This window comes from Aethalodelphis obliquidens, unplaced genomic scaffold, assembly GCF_003676395.1.
Source record: "Aethalodelphis obliquidens isolate GAN/ISIS:26980383/991018 unplaced genomic scaffold, ASM367639v1 scaffold6, whole genome shotgun sequence".
NCBI lineage: Eukaryota > Metazoa > Chordata > Mammalia > Artiodactyla > Delphinidae > Aethalodelphis > Aethalodelphis obliquidens.
This window is the reverse complement of record NW_020837950.1, coordinates 46,483,848-46,502,446: the sequence shown is the minus strand read 5'-3', so window position 1 is coordinate 46,502,446 and position 18,599 is coordinate 46,483,848. Positions and strand designations below refer to the sequence as shown.

The following is an 18,599-nucleotide window of genomic DNA, read 5'->3' as shown; positions in this document are numbered from 1 at the left end:
TGCAAATGGCACTATTTCATTCTTTTTTATGGCTGAGTAATATTCCATTGTGTATATGTACCATATAAGATGTACCTTTTTTTCATTTTAACCTGTAGAATCAGGATGCACCCTGCAATCCACAGTATCTTACAATCTCTGTCAGCCAGAGGCAGTCTTGGTGTAGGTGTTTAAAAATCTTTCCTTGATATCATTTGGAAAGAGCAAGAAGACACCAACAGCAAAGTGTCTTAGGTTCAGTAAAATATGGATATTTTAATTGTGCATGGTTACATCCTAGACTAGTACCTGGCACCTAGTAGGTGTGAATATGTGTTGAATAATAACTAGTATGGTAACCTTTGGTTATGATGTAAATTTTAAGGTACCTTATAAATTGGAAATGTGCATATAAGACAAGAGCTCCCTTCATTTGGTGATGTCTATACAGGTGAGTAGAATGTCACCCTTGTTCTAGCTCATATTCAGACATTAGCATTACCAGTTATTGCAGGAAAGTTGCAAATTAGAAAGGCATTTTGCAAAATGCCACAAAGGCATTGTGTGGTGTTCTGCAAATACATGCATCGGAGGGGCAAATACCTAAGAGCCACTGGTGCTCGTTGCCCTTCTCAACACAATTGATCTTGAGCCATTTCCTACTTTCTTGGTAGAAAATGTATTCCCTGTGTTATTCATTACCAAAAGTAGCGCAGGTTACTTCACCTTAAAAGGCAATGTGAATTTTTTGGTTGCAGTAATGAAATAGACAAGACTCGAGTGAGATTTTAAAAGAATCGTGATGGAATAAAGGAATAAAAGTATCAGAGGGCTTTTCCCCCCTAAACCCAGTAGGGTGTATTATCCAGTTTCTTTGAGGCTTTTCCTTTTTTTGCTGTGCCGTGCATCTTGTGGGATCTTAGTTCCCCAACCAGAGATGGAACCCCGGCCACGGCAGTGAAAGAGCCGAGTCCTAACCACTGGACCACCAGAGAACTCCCTCTTTGAGGCTTTTTAGAAATGACAGAGAGAATTTTCTGTTTCATGTAGGAGAATTGAGAAATCAAAATATAAATATATACGCGGAAAAAAAAATCTTCCTCTGCAATTCATCTCTTCTGTTTGACTAATGTCACTAACCACTATCCCATTACCCAGGCATTTAATAATTCTCACCCTACAAGTCTAACCAGCCACTAAATTCTGGACATTCTGCCTGTGCAATATTGCTGTCCTTCTCCCTACTTCCACAGCTACTGCCAGTTCAAATTCTGGCTTTCCTTATCTGGCGCCAGTTATAACTGCCTTCCAGATCATTTCCTCTATTCCAGTGTCTCCTATTCTGAGGCATTCCATGCTGATAGAAACCGATTACCAATTTCACACCCCAAAACCTTCAGAAGCTCCTTTTGCCACATCGATGGCTAATAGGCATCTCACATTCAATATGTCCAAAACTGTGGCCCTGACCTTCTCCTCCAAGCTCTCACTTCCCACAATCCTTCCCTATCAATCAGTGGTGGACGTTACAAAATCAACATGTTCAGCCGGCAGCTCCTGATTTATGCTGCAAAACTCATTGCTCCCATAGTTTTCCCTGTCATTCCAGTTAATCGCGGCAAAAATCTTGAAGTCTTCTTTGACACCTCTTATTTCCACACTTAACATCCAATCCATCAGGGGAAAAAAATCTATTAGCTCTTATATCAAAATAGATATCCAGACCAGCTGGCCTGAGCCACTATCGACTTTTGCTTCCATTGCTGCAGTAGTCCCTACCTCGTCTCCCACCTTCTACCCTTGGCACTCAAAAGTCTGCTCTTCTCATCACAGGACAGAATGATCCTTTAAAAAACATAAATCAGATTTGTTACCCCTTTGTTCAAAACCCGGCAATAGCACTATTTCCTATAATTTCCTAGCATGATCTGCAAGGCCCCACGTGATCTGTCCTCCACGTCACCTTTCTGACCTCATCACCTACCACTCTCCCCTGCAGCCGTGCTGGCCTCCTTGCTGAGTTCTCCAAACAAGCCCCAGACATGCTCCCACCTTAAGGTCTTTGGATAGTCTATTCTCTCTGCATGGACTACCCTTTCCCCAGGTATTTACCTGGCTGTTTCGCTAACATCCTTCGTATTTTTGTTTAAATTTCACCTTCTCAGTGAATAAATATCCTCTATAGAACCAAACCCTCTCTACTGCCCAGTACTCTTGAGCCTCCTCACCATGTTCTACCTTTATTTTTTCATGATGGCACTCACCACCTTCTAACATACTATACAGTTTTCTTATTTCTTATTTGTATTGTCTTTCTCCCTCTGCTACGATAGAAGCTGCACAGATGCAGGAATCTTTGCTGATTTTCTTCCTGGATGTACACTAAGCACTTACTTTGCTGAACATACTGTGAGTACTAAATGTTTTTTAAAGAACTTAATTAAATGCCAACCAATTAAGAGTGGACATTCTGGACATGATGAGAAAACGTCCACACAACAAGTCCTAACCTATTTTCCCATCTTTATCACCTACTTCACTCCCTCAATTTTCTACACTTCAGTGAATAGAATACCCACATTTAGGTAGTTTTCATGAGAATAAAATACTGGAGAAAAATGTACTTCTATAAAAAGCCTTTTTAACCCTAGGTCATTTGTCCAAATTACGATGCTAAAAAGGGGGACTATTTCAGGTGTCTTTCACAGTCATTCCCAAGGTGGTTGTTTGCACAGTTCCTAAGTGAAGATGGAATAGCGCCACCTGCTGTCGGCCTGCTGATTTTGATTAAATGACTTATTTGGGCCTTTCTGTAAGCAATTTGCTCTCTAATACATCTTAATACTTGCCTTCTTGAACTTTGTTCAGTTCTGTCTTTCATTTTATCACACAATACTTTTTATCTGGCCATATACATTTTTTCTCTTCTTATTCTATAAAAAACAAGTTTGTTTTGTAATTACTGCCAAAAACATTTGTCTGTTGTATAACTAAAACATAGTACAAACAAGGAAATGATTCATTCACAGAAATGTGGAAAATTTCATATCTCATCTCTGGGAAAATTAAAGAAAGTGTTAAAGTAGTAATTCTAATTTTTCTGGTATATTAGTCATTTCACATCATGGTTAAGTCATGAATAAAGAATATTTCCTCCTAGGGAAAATACGCTTCTTGTGTCCAGATCTTCAGAAATGCAGATGTCACTCTTTTTTCTCCATAAGTGATTATTACAGTGATTGCTTATCATAGAGTCTATTAAATAAAGGCAAGATCGGTCTGACTCTAAATGTCATCAGTTCACCCAACAGATATTTATTGAGTGCCTACTGTGTGTCATATTCTGTTATAGGTGAAGGTGATTCAGCAGTCCAAAACTGACAAATTCCCTATCTTCAAGGAATTTACATTTCAGTTGTTGGTTGTCCATTGGTTGCTTAGCTAGTTTGGGAAGACTGACAATGCTTGCCCTCCTGGTAGCTGATATTTAACTGAAAGGAAACAAACCATGGCCCGTTAGGAACTGGGCCGCACAGCAGGAGGTGAGAGGCTGGAGAGCAAGCGAAGCTTCATCTGTGTTTACAGCTGCTCCCCATTGCTCGCATTACCACCTGAGCTCCACCTCCTGTCAGATCAGTGGTGGTATTAGATTCTCTTAGGAATGCGAACCCTACTGTGAACTGCGCATACTAGGGATGTGGGTTGTGTGCTCCTTATGAGAATCTAATGCCTGATGATCTGAGGTGGAGCTGAGGTGATGCTAGCGCTGGGGAGCGGCTGCAAATACAGATAATCATTAGCAGAGAGGTTTGACTGCACAGAGACCATGATAAATCAATTGCTGGCAGACTCATATCAAAACCCTATCACTGAGTGGCAAGTGACAATTAAGCTGCATCTGGTGGCAAGCTTTATAGTGGCAAGTGAGCTGATGTACTTCAGTTGTACAGCTGCATCTGGTGGCAGGCTCTAAGTCAGAACCTGACACTTATTTTAGTCTGAGCGTGGCCTGCCCATTATTTTATTTACCACTTCTGCCCACGCCTCTTTCCCATATTGCGCACTTGTCTCAGTCACATTCTGGTAAGCCCACAAGCTAAGCCTAGACAAAAAGTAAAAAACAAATGTCACTGGAGAGCTTCTTTGAAAAGGGGAAAAGACCCAGTGATGAGACAGCAGAAGACTCTAAGACTGCCTACAAAAAGAAAGCTGCATTTAAAAGAAAATACCAAGAGTCCTACTTAAAGTATGTGTTCATCGCAACAGGTGATTCACGTTCTCCAAGCCCACTTTGTATAATATGTGGTGACTGGCTATCCAACAAAGCCATGAAACCTTCAAAACTGCTTCGCCACATGGAGACCAAGCACCCTGCATTAAAAGACAAGCCTCTAGAGTTTTTCAAAAGAAAAGAAAACTTGAACACGAAGAACAGAAGCAATTATTGAAGGCCACCACTTCATCAAGTATGTCTGCACTGAGAGCATCATTCTTAGTGACTAACAGCATTGCTAAAGCTAAGAAGCACTTTGCTATTGGTGAAGAGCTGATCCTGCCTGCTGCTAAGGACATCTGTCATGAACTTTTAGGAGAGGCTGCAGTTCAAAAGGTGGCACATTCCTCTTTCAGCTAGCACCATAACTAGATGAATTGATGAAAAAAAGAGGATATTGAGGCACAATTGTTAGAGAGGATTAATGAGTCACCGTGGTATGCAATCCAGGTTGACGAGTCTACCAATGTTGACAACAAGGCAATAATGCTTGTTTTTGTGCTATATATTTTTCAGGAGGATGTGCATGAGGATATGTTATGTGCACTTTTGTTGCCAACCAACACCACAGCTGCAGAACTATTCAAGTCTTTGAATGATTACATATCAAGAAAACTGATTGGTCATTTTGTGTAGGTATATGCACGGACGGAGCAGCTGCCATGACTGGACGGCTTTCTGGTTTCACTACTCAGGTCAAAGAGGTTACTTCTGAATGTGAAGTATTCTACGCACTGTGTCATACATAGAGAAATGCTGGCTAGCCGAAAAATGTCACCTGAACTTAACAACGTTTTGCACGATGTGATTAAGATTATCAACCATATCAAAGTACATGCCCTTAACTCACGTCTGTTCGCACAGCTCTGTGAGGAGAGGAAAGCAGAGCACACACGTCTTCCCTTATACACAGAAGTAAGATGGCTTCTAAAGGGAGATCACTGGCCAGAGTTTCTGAGTTATGAGAGTTGCACCAGAGATTTCTTTTAGAAAAACAGTCACCACTGGCAGCACATTTCAGTGACACAGAATGGGTCGCAAAACTTGCTTACTTATGTGACATATTCAACCTGCTCAACGAACTCAATGTCACTTCAGGGGAGAACGACAACTGTGTTCAAGTCGGCAGATAAAGTGGCTGCATTCAAAGCCAACCTGAAATTATGGGGGCGATGAGGGAACATTGGGATTTTTGACATGTTTCAAACATGAGCAGAGATTTTGAAAGAAACTGAGCCAGGGCCTTCTTTCTCCCAGCTGGTGCATGACCACCTATCTCAGCTTTCAAAAGAGTTTGAGCATTACTTCTCAACCACAAAAGACCCCCAAACTTGGAAGGAATGGATCGACGACCCATTTGTGAATAAGCCAGGTGAATTGACTTTGTTGGTGCTAGAATCAACTGCTTGAGATCTCAAATGACGGTGGCCTTAAAAGTATGTTTGAGACAACTTCAAATCTCCATACGTTCTGGATTAAAGTCAAGGAGGAATATCCTGAGATTGCCACAAAAGCACTGAAAAGCCTGCTTCCATTTCTAACATCCTATCTTTGTGAAGCAGGGTTTTCTGCAGTGACAGCAACCAAAACAAGGAGATCACGGAGTAGACTGGACATAGCAGCACACTTTGGGTGTCTCTGTCCCCATCTCCCCCAGATGGGACCATCTAGTTGCAGGAAAACAAGCTCAGGGCTCCCACTGATTCTGCATTATGGTGAGTTGTATAATTATTTCATTATATATTACAATGTAATAATAATAGAAATAAAATGCACAACAAATGTAATGCTCTTGAATCATCCTGAAACCATCCCCTCTACCCTGGTCCGTGGAAAAATTGTCTTCCACGAAACCGGTCCCTGTTGCCAAAAAGGTTGGGGACCGCTGATGTAGAGGTTGCAATTTAAAATAGAATGACCATGCAAGTCACCGTCTAACTGGGTTTGGGGTAGGGGGGTGTTTTTTGGAATGATGAAAATGTTTTAGAACTAGTTAGAGGAGGTGGTTGCACAACATTGTGAATATTCTAACTGCCATTGAATTTTACACTTTAAAATAGTTCATTTTTTAACCTTTTTAATGAAATACCTAGTGTGCTCTTTGCCCATTATTCTTTGTCACATTGTCCCTGGTGCCCAATGTGCAGATATCACTTACGGCTGTAGCTCTAGCACTCCAGTCACTAACTTCCCTTTTTTTCAATAGACAAGGCTTTATGTTATATTTATTTATTTTCCAGGTTGGACAAATTGGATGTAGAAGCATAACATAGTACATTTCTACCCTCTTCATCTAAAACATACCAAATATGTACAATTATTGTATTAAAAATACAAAAGGGATACAGAGTCCACCTATGTCTTTCTGAAAGACATATAGGTACAAGTAGTATCAAAAGTGTGAGGAAATCACCAGCTAATTGTACGTTCTACACTTGACACCACAGAGTGAACTGACATTAGCAGTCTATGTTGTACAATTACTTAATGCTTAGATAACATTTTGCAACTTGTGGTAGTGCTTGACTGCTGTCTTTCTGTATGCACGTGAGGTCCATAACTTATATAATAAAACTGGTAAATAATGCATATTACCTTTAAATTTACAAATGCATAATTGACAATGTAATATATAAGCAAGTAACAAATGCCATGATACAGAAGAGAATTATTAAATAAAGCACTGACATTGTTTGGTACAGTGAAGAAAAAACACTGAATCAACTTTTAAACTTGACTTTTAAAATTTGAAGCTATTTACATTTATCTATTGATCAATATGATCAGCTGAATTTAATGGGAAAAAATCCAAGACTAGCAGTTCCTCACATTTGAGAACTACTCAGATTAGCAGCCTTCAATTTCTGAAATCTGTACAAAAACAACACAAAAATAGAGTGGAGGGGTCCTTTCAGTCATTAAAGGGGTAACTATCTGTGACCAGATAATTGCCACACAGAGGCCTTTTCTATCCTCATTGTCCATTAAGCCACTTACAGGTTAGTCTTTGTTGACTGACCCTCATTGCAAAGGCCGGCATCTCTAACCAGGTTTTTGATCTTTTGATACCAGTCACCATCTTGGATAAAGAAGATGGGGATACTTCCTCAGCAATCCTCGAAAGGAGTTTGGGCCTTTTAGGTTTTTGCAGAGCCGATCTGCCATAACATCCCCAGATGGTAACGTCCTGGGCTCTGTTGTGAGAGAGAAATAAACTGTCCTGTTTAGTTTTCTTTTCCAGTTAGAGCGCCATCTAATTCTAACTAATACAATTTGGAATTGGAGCTGGAGCTTTAACCCAGCTCTTTATAGACAAGGAAACTGACAATCAGAGAGATCCAATGATATAGTTTACATAATTTTGTGTCCATAGCGGTATCTCAATAAATATTTGTTGATCTCCTGAGTTTTAACCAGTGTGCTAGCCACCCATAACACTTCTCAATTTAGGTTTTCTAGAAAAGAAAGCACTAGAAGGAGGTGGTTACTTCTATTACGGCTGAAGCCAGTCTCTCCATAAATCTTTCCCTTTGTTGCTCCCCTTCTAGCCTTAGGGAGTAAAAGAAGTCCCAGAAATAGTGCCAGAGGATCAATAACCAATGTAAAGATTTAAAAAATAACTTGACAAGGCACATTAATCATAATATAGCTACTATTTATTAAACATGTCCTATTCCCAGGCTCTGTGCTAAGAGTTTCACTAAGATTTTCTCATATAATCCTCACAACATACCTATGAAGTATTACTGTTATCCTCATTTTTCATAGAAGGAAACTGAAGCTTCAAGAAATGGATTGACTTTCCTAAGTGATCACAATTAGTAAATGGCACATTACCCAGAACACATTAACCCAAGGTTGATTGGCATCAAACACTATGGTCTTAAGTATTGTGAAAACAAACATGAAAGCAGATGTTGACTGGTCACCACTTGTATATGCCGTCAGATTGAAGCCTTTTTCTTTATAACCACCTCTTTACTGCTTACTAATAGGAAGCTCAGCTTGACCATGTTACACTCTCTATAAATAATTTTCCTTCTGCTACATAATGAATTTCCTTCTGTCATATATGTATTCTTTATGCATAGTGTAAGGTGTGCATTGTAGAAGGTAGTGAAATTCTCCATTTATAAATACAGGAATGGCTATAGCATCTAATTAGAAATCTTTATTTAATTTGTGTATTTATAGAAATGAGGAATGCATTACCTTATATCCATATTCCTACATCTTTAATTTCTGTTTATGGAAGAAAGGGACTTTTTTAAGGAAAATGAAGGTTTCTCTCAAACAAAAGATTACTTGCTCCCCTCTGTGCCCCATCATGCTTGGTTCAGCTCCCTATTACACTCCTTCCCTCATTAGATTGACTTGTCTACTCATATGACTATTTCCTCCATTAGACTGACAGCAACATGACAACATGGAAATGTCTTTTGCTGTTTTGAATCCTTAATACTCGAGTTAGTTCTTGGCACATAGTAGGTAGATAAATATTTATTGAATGAATGAATGAATGATCCAACAAAAGAAAACGGCATATTACTGTACAATTCTCTGGATAAAGTCACCTAATGACAAGTTTTAAAATAAAGAATTTAAGGTAGTTTTATTATTTTATAATATGGAGTCTAAAATTAATTTAACATATAAGAAAGGAATTGCAAAACAAAAAAATTCTCTAACGTCTTTTTGCCATAACTATGCTAGACATTTCAACTATGTATTTTGAATTGTTTGCAAGACATGTTTGTAAAGAGACACCATTTTTTTTCATTAGATTTTAAGGGGTTTGATGGTTGTGAATTTTCTTTTCTTTTTTTTTTTTTTGCGGTACACGGGCCTCTCACTGGTGTGGCCTCTCCCGTTGCAGAGCACAGGCTCCAGACGCGCAGGCTCAGCGGCCATGGCTCACGGGCTCAGCCGCTCCGCGGCATGTGGGATCTTCCTGGACCGGGGCACGAACCTGTGTCCCCTGCATCGGCAGGCGGACTCCTAACCACTGCGCCACCAAGGAAGCCCGTGAATTTTCTTCTCATGATATTCAGATATTCTGCCCCATAAAATCCAAATGAAAATTTCAGTGAGCAAATAAATCATCTATTTTACTGCTGTAAATTATAATCCTTTCTAACCTTGCAAAAATGCCAGGTGTTGAATGATTTTGATCAAAACTAAAAGTGTTAACTAAAGTAGCTACCAATTTCCTCCTACAGATGGGCATGTTTAACTTATGAACACACAATATGAACATGAGTATATATCCTTTCTCCTATTCAGCTCAACAGTTATTCATATGATTCCTCATATATTTTCAGAATGCTAGTCTGCGAGTTATTCATCCAGGAATAGAATCTCTGAAATTAAATAGAAAGGGCTTTAAAACTGTGAGTGTAGTAATAAGCTATTCAGAGCAATAATACCATCAAGATGATTAACTATTTTATAGCTCCTAGTCTTTAATAATAAAATATGATTTTAAAAGAAATCTTTCTTTCTCCCCAGTTGAGTTCTGAAATTTTTTTTCCACCTGCCTCTCTCTAGAATAGTATATCTATAACCCTATCATTAAAAGAAAAGACTGAGTCCTGCTTCAAGATGGTGGAGTAGAAGGACATGCATTCACTCCCTCTTGCAAGAGCACCGGAATCACAGCTAACTGCTGAACAATCATCGACAGGAAGACACTGGAACTCACCAAAAAAGATACCCCACATCCAAAGACAAAGGAGAAGCCACAATGAGATGGTAGGAGGCATGCAATCACAATAAAATCAAACCCCATAAGTGCTGGATGGGTGACTCACAAACTGAAGAACAATTATACCACAGAAATCCACCCACTGGAGTGAAAGTTCTGAGCCCCACATCAATCTTCTCAACCTCGGGGTCTGGCAATGGGAGGAGGAATTCCCAGAGAATCAGACTTTGAAGGCTACCAGGATTTGATTGCAGGACTTTGACAGGACTGGGGGAATCAGACTCCACTCTTGAGGGCACAGACAAAGTAGTGTGAGCCTCGGGAACCAGGAGGAAGGAGCAATGACCCCACAGGAGAATGAACTACACCTACCTGCTAGTGTTGGAGGGTGTCCTGCAAAGGTGGAGGGTGGCTGTGGCTCACCGTGGGGACAAGGACACTGGCAACAGAAGTTCTGGGAAGTACTTCTTGGCATGAGTCCTCCTTGATTCTGCCATTAGCCCCATCAAAGAGCCTGTAGCCTCCAGAGCTGGGTCACCTCAGGCCAAACAACCAACTGGGAGGGAATTCAGCCCCACCCACCAGCAGACAAGCAGATTAAAGTTTTACTGAGCTCTGCCTACCAGAGCAACAGCCAGCTCTACCCATCGCTAGTCCCTCCCATCAGGAAGGTTGCACAAGCCTCTTAGATAGCCTCATCCACCAGAGGGCAGACAGCAGAAGCAAGAAAAACCACAATCCTGCAGCTTGTGGAACAAAAACTACGTTCACAGAAAGATAGACAAAATGAAAAGGCAAAGGACTATGTACCAGATGAAGGAACAAGATAAAACCCCAGAAAAAAACAGTTAAATGAAAGGGACATAGGCAACCTTACAGAAAAAGAATTCAGAATAATGATAGTGAAGATGATCCAGGACCTCGGAAAAAGGATGGAGGCAAAGATTGAGAAGATGCAAGAAATGTTTAACAAAGACCTAGAAGAATTACAAAACAAACACCTAGAAGAATTAAAGAACAAACAAACAGAGATGAACAATACAGTAACTGAAATGAAAATACACTAGAAAGAATCAATAGCAGAATAACTGAGGCAGAAGAACGGAAAAGTGACCTGGAAGACAGAATGGTGGAATTCACTGCTGCGGAACAGAATAAAGAAAAAAGAATGAAAAGAAATGAAGACAGCCTAAGAGACCTCTGGGAAAACATTAAACACACCAACATTCACATTATAGGGGTCCCAGAAGGTGAAGAGGGAGAGAAAGGACCCGAGAAAATATTAGAAGAGATTATAGTCGAAAACTTCCCTAACATGGGAAAGGAAATAGCCACCCAAGTCCAGGAAGTGCAGAGAGTCCCAGGAAGGATAAACCCAAGGAGAAGCACACCGAGACACATAGTAATCAAATTGACAAAAATCAAAGACAAAGAAAAATTATTAAAAGCAACAAGGGAAAAATGATAAATAACAAACAAGGGAACTCCCATAAGGTTAACAGCTGATTTCTCAGCAGAAACTCTACAAGCCAGAAGGGAGTTGCATGATATATTTAAAGTGATGAAAGGGAAGAACCTACAACCAAGATTACTCTACCCAGCAAGGATCTCATTCAGATTCAGCAGAGAAAGCAAAAGCTTTACAGAGAAGCAAAAGGTAAGAGAATTCAGCACCACCAAACCAGCTCTACAACAAATGCTAAAGGAACTTCTCTAAGTGGGAAACACAATAGAAGAAAAGGACCTACAAAATCAAACCCAAAACAATTATGAAAATGGTACTAGGAACATACATATAGATAATTACCTTAAATGTGAATGGATTAAATGCTGCAATGAAAAGACACAGGCTCACTGAATGGATAGAATATATATGCTGTCTACAAGAGACCAACTCTAAACCTAGGGGTACATACAGACTGAAAGTGAGGGGATGGAAAAAGATATTCCATGCAAATGAAAATCAAAAGAAAGCTAGAGTAGCAATACTCATATCAGATAATACAGACTTTAAAACAAAGAATGTTACAAGAGACAAGGAAGGTCACTACATAATGATCAAGGGATCAATCCAAGAACAGTATATAACAAATATAAATACACCCAAAATAGGAGCACCTCAATACATAAGGCAAATGCTAACAGCCATAAAAGGGGAAATTGACAGTAACACAATAATCGTGGGGGATTGTAACACCTCACTTACACCAGTGGACAGATCATCCGGACAGAAAATTAATAAGGAAACACAAGCTTTAAATGACACAATAGATCAGATAGATTTAATTAATATTTTTAGGACATTCCATCCAAAACCAGCAGATTACATTTTTTCTCAAGTGCACACAGAATGTTCTACAGGATAGATCACATCTTGTGTCACAAATCAAGCCTCAGTAAATTAAGAAAATTAAAATCATACCAAGCATCTTTTCCAACCACAAGACTATGAAATTAGAAATCAGTGACAGGGAGAAGAACATAAAAAACACAAACACATGGAGGCTAAACAATACGTTACTAAATAACCAAGAGATCACTGAAGAAATCAAAGGGAATTAGAAAATATCTAGAGAAAAATGACAACCAAAACATGACGATCCAAAACCTGTGGGATGTGGCAAAAGCAGTTCTAAGAGGGAAGTTTATAGCAATAAACTCCTACCTCAAGAAACAAGAAAAAACTCAAATAAACTATCTAATCTTACACGAAAAGGAACTAGAGAAAGAAGAACACGCAAAACCCGAAGTTAGTAGAAGGAAAGAAATCACAAAGATTAGAGTAGAAATAAATGAAATAGGAACAATGAAAACAATAGCAAAGATCAATAAAACTAAAAGCTGGTTCTTTGAGAAGATAAACAAAATTGATAAACCATTAGCCAGACTCATCAACAAAAAGAGGGAGAGGACTCAAATGAATAAAATTAGAAATGAAAAAGGAGAACTTGCAATGGACACTGCAGAAATACAAAGCATCCTAAGAAACTACTACAAGCAACGCTGTGCCAATAAAATGGACAACCTGGAAGAAATGGACAAATTCTTAGAAAGGTATAACCTTTCCAAACTGAACGAGGAAGAAATAGAAAATATGAACAGACCAATCACAAGTAATGAAATTGAAACTATGATTAAAAATCTTCCAACAAACAGAAGTCCAGGACCAGATGCCTTCACAGGTGAATACTATCAAACATTTAGAGAAGCGCTAACACCCATCTTTCTCAAACTCTTCCAAAAACTTGCAGAGGAAGGAACACTTCCAAACTCATTCTATGAGGCCACCATCACCCTGATACCAAAACCAGACAAAGATACTACAAAAAAAAATTACAGACCAATATCACTGATGAATATAGATGCAAATATCCTCAACAAAATACTAGCAAACAGAATCCAACAATACATTAGAAGGATCACACACCATGATCAAGTGGGATTTATCCCAGAGATGCAAGGATTCTTCAATATACGCAAATCAATCAATGTGATACACCATATTACCAAACTGAAGAATAAAAACCATGTGATCATGTCAATAGATGCAGAAAAAGCTTTTGAGAAAATTCAACACCGATTTATGATAAAAGCTTTCCATAAAGTGGGCATAGAGGGAACCTACCTCAACATAATAAAGGCCATATACGACAACCCCCCCAGCAAACATCATTCTCAATGGTAAAAAACTGAAAGCATTTCCTCTAAGATCAGAACAAGACAAAAATGTCCACACTTTTTTTTTTCACTTTTTTTTTTCTTTTCTTTTTTAGGAATTCTTAGCCATGGCAATCAGAGAAGAAAAAGAAATAAAAGGAATCCAAATATGAAAAGAAATAAAACTGTCACTGTTTGCAGATGACATGATACTATGCACAGATAATCCTAAAGATGCCACCAGAAAACTACTAGAGCTAATCAATGAATTTGGTACAGTTGCAGGATACAAAATTAATACACAGAAATCTTTTGCATTCCTATACACTAACAATGAAAGATCAGAAAGGGAAATCAAGGAAACAACCCCATTCACCATTGCAACAAAAAGAATAAGATACCTAGGAATAAACCTACCTAAGGAGGTAAAGGACCTGTACTCAGAAAACCATAAGAGGGCTTCCCTGGTGGCACAGTTGTTAAGAATCTGCCTGCCAATGCTGGGGACACGGGTTCGAGCTCTGGTCTCGGAAGATCCCACATGCCGCGGAGCAACTAGGCCCGTGAGCCACAACTACTGAGCTTGTGCTCTAGAGCCTGCAAGCCACAACTACTGAGCCCATGTGCCACAACTACTGAAGCCCATGCTCCTAGAGCCCGTGCTCCACAGAAAGAGAAGCCACCACAATGAGAAGCCCATGCACCGCAACGAAGAGTAGCCCCCGCTCACTGTGACTAGAGAAAGCCCGCGTACAGCAACAAAGACCCAATGCAGCCAAAAATAAATAAAATAAAATAAATCTATTTTTTAAAAAAGGCGCCATCCCTGCAGGTCCAAAAAAAAAAAAACAAAAGAAAGAAAACCATAAGACACAGATGAAAGAAATCATAGATGACACACACAGGACTTCCCTGCTGGTACAGTGGTTAAGAATCTGCCTGCCAATGCAGGGGACACGGGTTCGAGCCCTGGTCCAGGAAGATCCCACATGCTGCAGAGCAGCTAAGCCCATGCGCCACAACTACTGAGCCTGTGCTCCAGAGCCCGCGAGCCAAAACTACTGAGCCTGTGTGCCACAACTACTGAAGCCCACACGCCTAGAGCCCGTGCTCTGCAGCAAGAGAAGCCACCGCAATGAGAAGCTGGCGCACCGCAATGAAGAGCAGCCCCCACTCACCACAACTAGAGAAAAGCCCACACACAGCAACGAAGATCCAACACAGCCATAAATAAGTTTAAAAAAATAATTAATAAAACATAAGAAAAAATGACACAAACAGATGGAGAGATATACTGTGTTCTTGGATTGGAAGAATCAATATTGTGAAAACGACTATACTATCCAAAGAAATCTACAGATTCAATGCAATCCCTATCAAGTTACCAATGGAATTTTTTACAGAACTAGAACAAAAAAATCTTAAAATTTGTATGGGGACACAAAAGACCCCAAATAGCCAAAGCAATCTTGAGCAGAAAAAATGGAGTTGGAGGAATCAGACTCGCTGACTTCAGACTCTACTACAAAGCTACAGTAATCAAGACAGTATGGTACTGGCACAAAAACCAAAATATAGATCAATGGAACAGGATAGGAAGCCCTGAGATAAACCCACGCACCTATGGTCAACTAATCTATAACAAAGGAGGCAAGGCTATACAGTGGAGAAAAGACAGTCTCTTCAATAAGTGGTGCTCAGAAAACTGGACAGCTACATGTAAACGATGAAATTAGAACACACCCTAACACCATACACCAAAATAAACTCAAGGCGGATTAAAAACCTAAATGTAAGACCGGACACTATAAAACTCTTAGAGGTAAACATAGGAAGAACACTCTTTGACATAAATCACAGCAAGATCTTTTTTGACCCACCTCCTAGAGTAATGGAAATAAAAACAAAAATAAACAAGTGGGACCTAATGAAACTTAAAAGTTTTTGCACAGCAAAGGAAATATAAACAAGACAAAAAGGCAACCCTCAGAATGGGAGAACATATTTGCAAACGAATCAATGGACAAAGGATTCATCTCCAAATTATATAAACAGCTCATGCAGTTCCATATTAAAAAAACAAACAACCCAATCAGAAAATGGGCAGGAGACCTAAATAGACATTTCTCCAAAGAAGACATATAGATGGCCAAGAGGCACATGAAAAGCTGCTTGATATCACTAATAATTAGAGAACTGCAAATAAACACTACAATGAGGTATCACCTCACACCAGTTAGAATGGGCATCATCAGAAAATCTACAAACAACAAATGCTGGAGAGGGTGTGGAGAAAAGGGAACCCTCTTGCACTGTTGGTGGGAATTTAAATTGATAGAGCCACTATGGAGAACAGTATGGAGCTTCCTTAAAAAACTAAAAATAGAATTACCATGTGATCCAGCAATCCCACTACTGGGCATATACCCAGAGAAAACCATAATTCAAAAAGACACGGGCACCCCAATGTTCATTGCAGCACTATTTACAATAGCCAGGTCATGGAAGCAACCTAAATGCCCATCGACAGACGAATGGATAAAGGAGATGTGGTACATATATACAATGGAATATTACTCAGCCATAAAAAGGAAAGAAACTGGGTCATTTGTTGAGACATGGATGGATCTAGAGACTGTCATACAGAGCGAAGTAAGTCAGAAAGAGAAAAACAAATATCGTATATTAACTCATGTATGTGGAACCTAGAAAAATGGTACAGATGAACCAGTTTGCAGGGCGGAAGTTGAGACACAGATGTAGAGAACAAACTTAGGGACACCAAGGGGGGAGAACTGCGGTGGGGTGAGGATGGTGGTGTGCTGAATTGGGCGATTGGGATTGACATGTATACACTGATGTGTATAAAATTGATGACTGATAAGAACCTGCAGTGTAAAAAACCAAACAAACAACAAAAAAAACAACTGATACTAAACTTTCTTTGGGTTATTTGTATGGAAATATGTTAATGTAAATGTTTCAGACATTACATGAAATTTCTAAAAATCGTATATGTTCTGGTATAATGTTATAAGTCATAAATCTAGTTATTACTTTAAAATGTATATCTCAGAAATAACTAATTTTTCTTGTCAATTGCATTATTATGAACTTTCATCAAATCTTTAACCATGGTCATTTTTAAGTCTTTTGTCATTTACAGACAGTTCTGGGTGTACTCTGATGCTTTTGCAAAAATGTTCCTATAAAAGTGTTTCATCTTCAAGTAATTCATGGAAAGACTCTGACGAGTACAGGTTTCTGGTAACTGAGTATACTGCTGAACTGAATGAATAAGCATTTTCAGAACTCTAATGGAAAACTGATGAATTCATAAAATTCTAACAAAAGATCAAGATGAAAAAAATTAATTACATGGGACTGAGTGAACTGATGAGGATGATCATAATTTTTGTGACTTTCTGTTTGAATAAAAAAAAAATCCGCCCCCCCATAAAAAGAAAATCTACAGACAACAATTGCTGGAGAGGGTGTGGAGAAAAGGGAACCCTCTTGCACTGTTGGTGGGAATATAAATTAATACAGCCACTATAGAGAACAGTATGGAGGTTCTGTTCAACTAAAAATAGAATTACCATATGACCCAGCAATCCCACTACTGGGCATATACCCAGAGAAAACCATAGTTCAAAAAGACACATGCACCCCAATGTTCACTGCAGCACTATTTACAATAGCCAGGTCATAGACCAACCCAAATGTCCATCAACAGATGAATGGATAAAGAAGATGTGGTACATATATACAATGGAATATTACTCATCCATAAAAAGGAATGAAACTGGGTCTTTTGTAGAGACATGGATGAACCTAGAAACTGTCATACAGAGTGAAGTAAGTCAGAAGAGAAAAACAAATATTGTATATTAACGCATATATGTGGAGTCTAGAAAAATGGTACAGATGAACCAGTTTTCAAGGCAGAAATAGAGACATAGATGTAGAGAACAAACCTATGGAGACCAAGTGGGGAAAGTGGGGGTGTGGGATGAATTGGAAGATTGGGATTGACATATATACACTAATATGTATAAAATCGATAACTAATAAGAACCTGCTGTATAAAAAAATAATGAAATGAAATTCAAAAAAATGTCTACAGAATAACTTGAAAAACAAAAAAGACACTTCCTTTCATAAGCACATTTCTCTCATCTAAACATCTCTGAACTCATTTACAAGATCGTGAGACTTCTACATGTATAGTGATTACTTATAATGTTTATTTTGTTTCTATCATATTTTTCCTGATTTCTACTCATCCTGCTCTTACTTTACCTTTTTTGCCTTTTTCTTGTCTTGTAGTAGACCAAATCCTGATACTTCTTCATCTTTGCTTCTGGAATACTCTATAGTCATGTCATCCAACAAATATAATGTGAGCCACATATGTAAGTCTAAAGTTAAAAAAGATAAAATTAATTAGTTCATATATGTTATTTCACAGTGTATCCAAAGTGTTATCGATTCAATGTGTGATCAATAACCATTTTACTTTGTTTTATTGTATTAAGACCTGAAATATGGTGTGTATTTTACTCTTACAGGACATCTCAATCTGAACCAGCCACCTTTCGATGCTTAATAACTCCATGTGGCTAGTGCCTGCCGTACTGGACAATGTAAGTCTAAAATTTATTCTCCTTTGTCAGCCTTAGGAAAACTAGGGTAATTTAAAAATACCCATTTGGAAATGGAACAAAAAAAGAACAATAATTAACTGTCAATAAACATTACAGTTTTCCTAAGCTTGGGTTATCTATTCAGGAGTTATTCCTCAGGCAAGATCAAAGTGTTCATAACGTGCCAATTATTGCACATTAAATCAGCAAAATTGTTATGTGCTCCTAAAATCAGGAGCTCTAAATCACTACAGAGAGTAGTGAATGTATTCACTAGAAGATAGGATCTAAGAATTTTTCCCTGTTTTTAAAATTAGCAATCCAAAGTCTTTCAGTTCAA

At 38.7% G+C, this 18,599-nt stretch overlaps 1 long non-coding RNA gene across 1 annotated transcript in view; it reads left to right on the top strand.

The window, feature by feature from the left end:
* Positions 1-18,328, top strand: part of LOC113619016 (uncharacterized) — a 148,107-nt gene extending 129,779 nt beyond the window's left edge. Inside the window, exon 3 of the long non-coding RNA XR_003432248.1 lies at positions 18,185-18,328. This is a non-coding gene — a long non-coding RNA (uncharacterized LOC113619016). The remainder of the gene's footprint in view (positions 1-18,184) is intronic.
* The last annotated feature ends 271 nt before the right edge of the window (positions 18,329-18,599 follow it).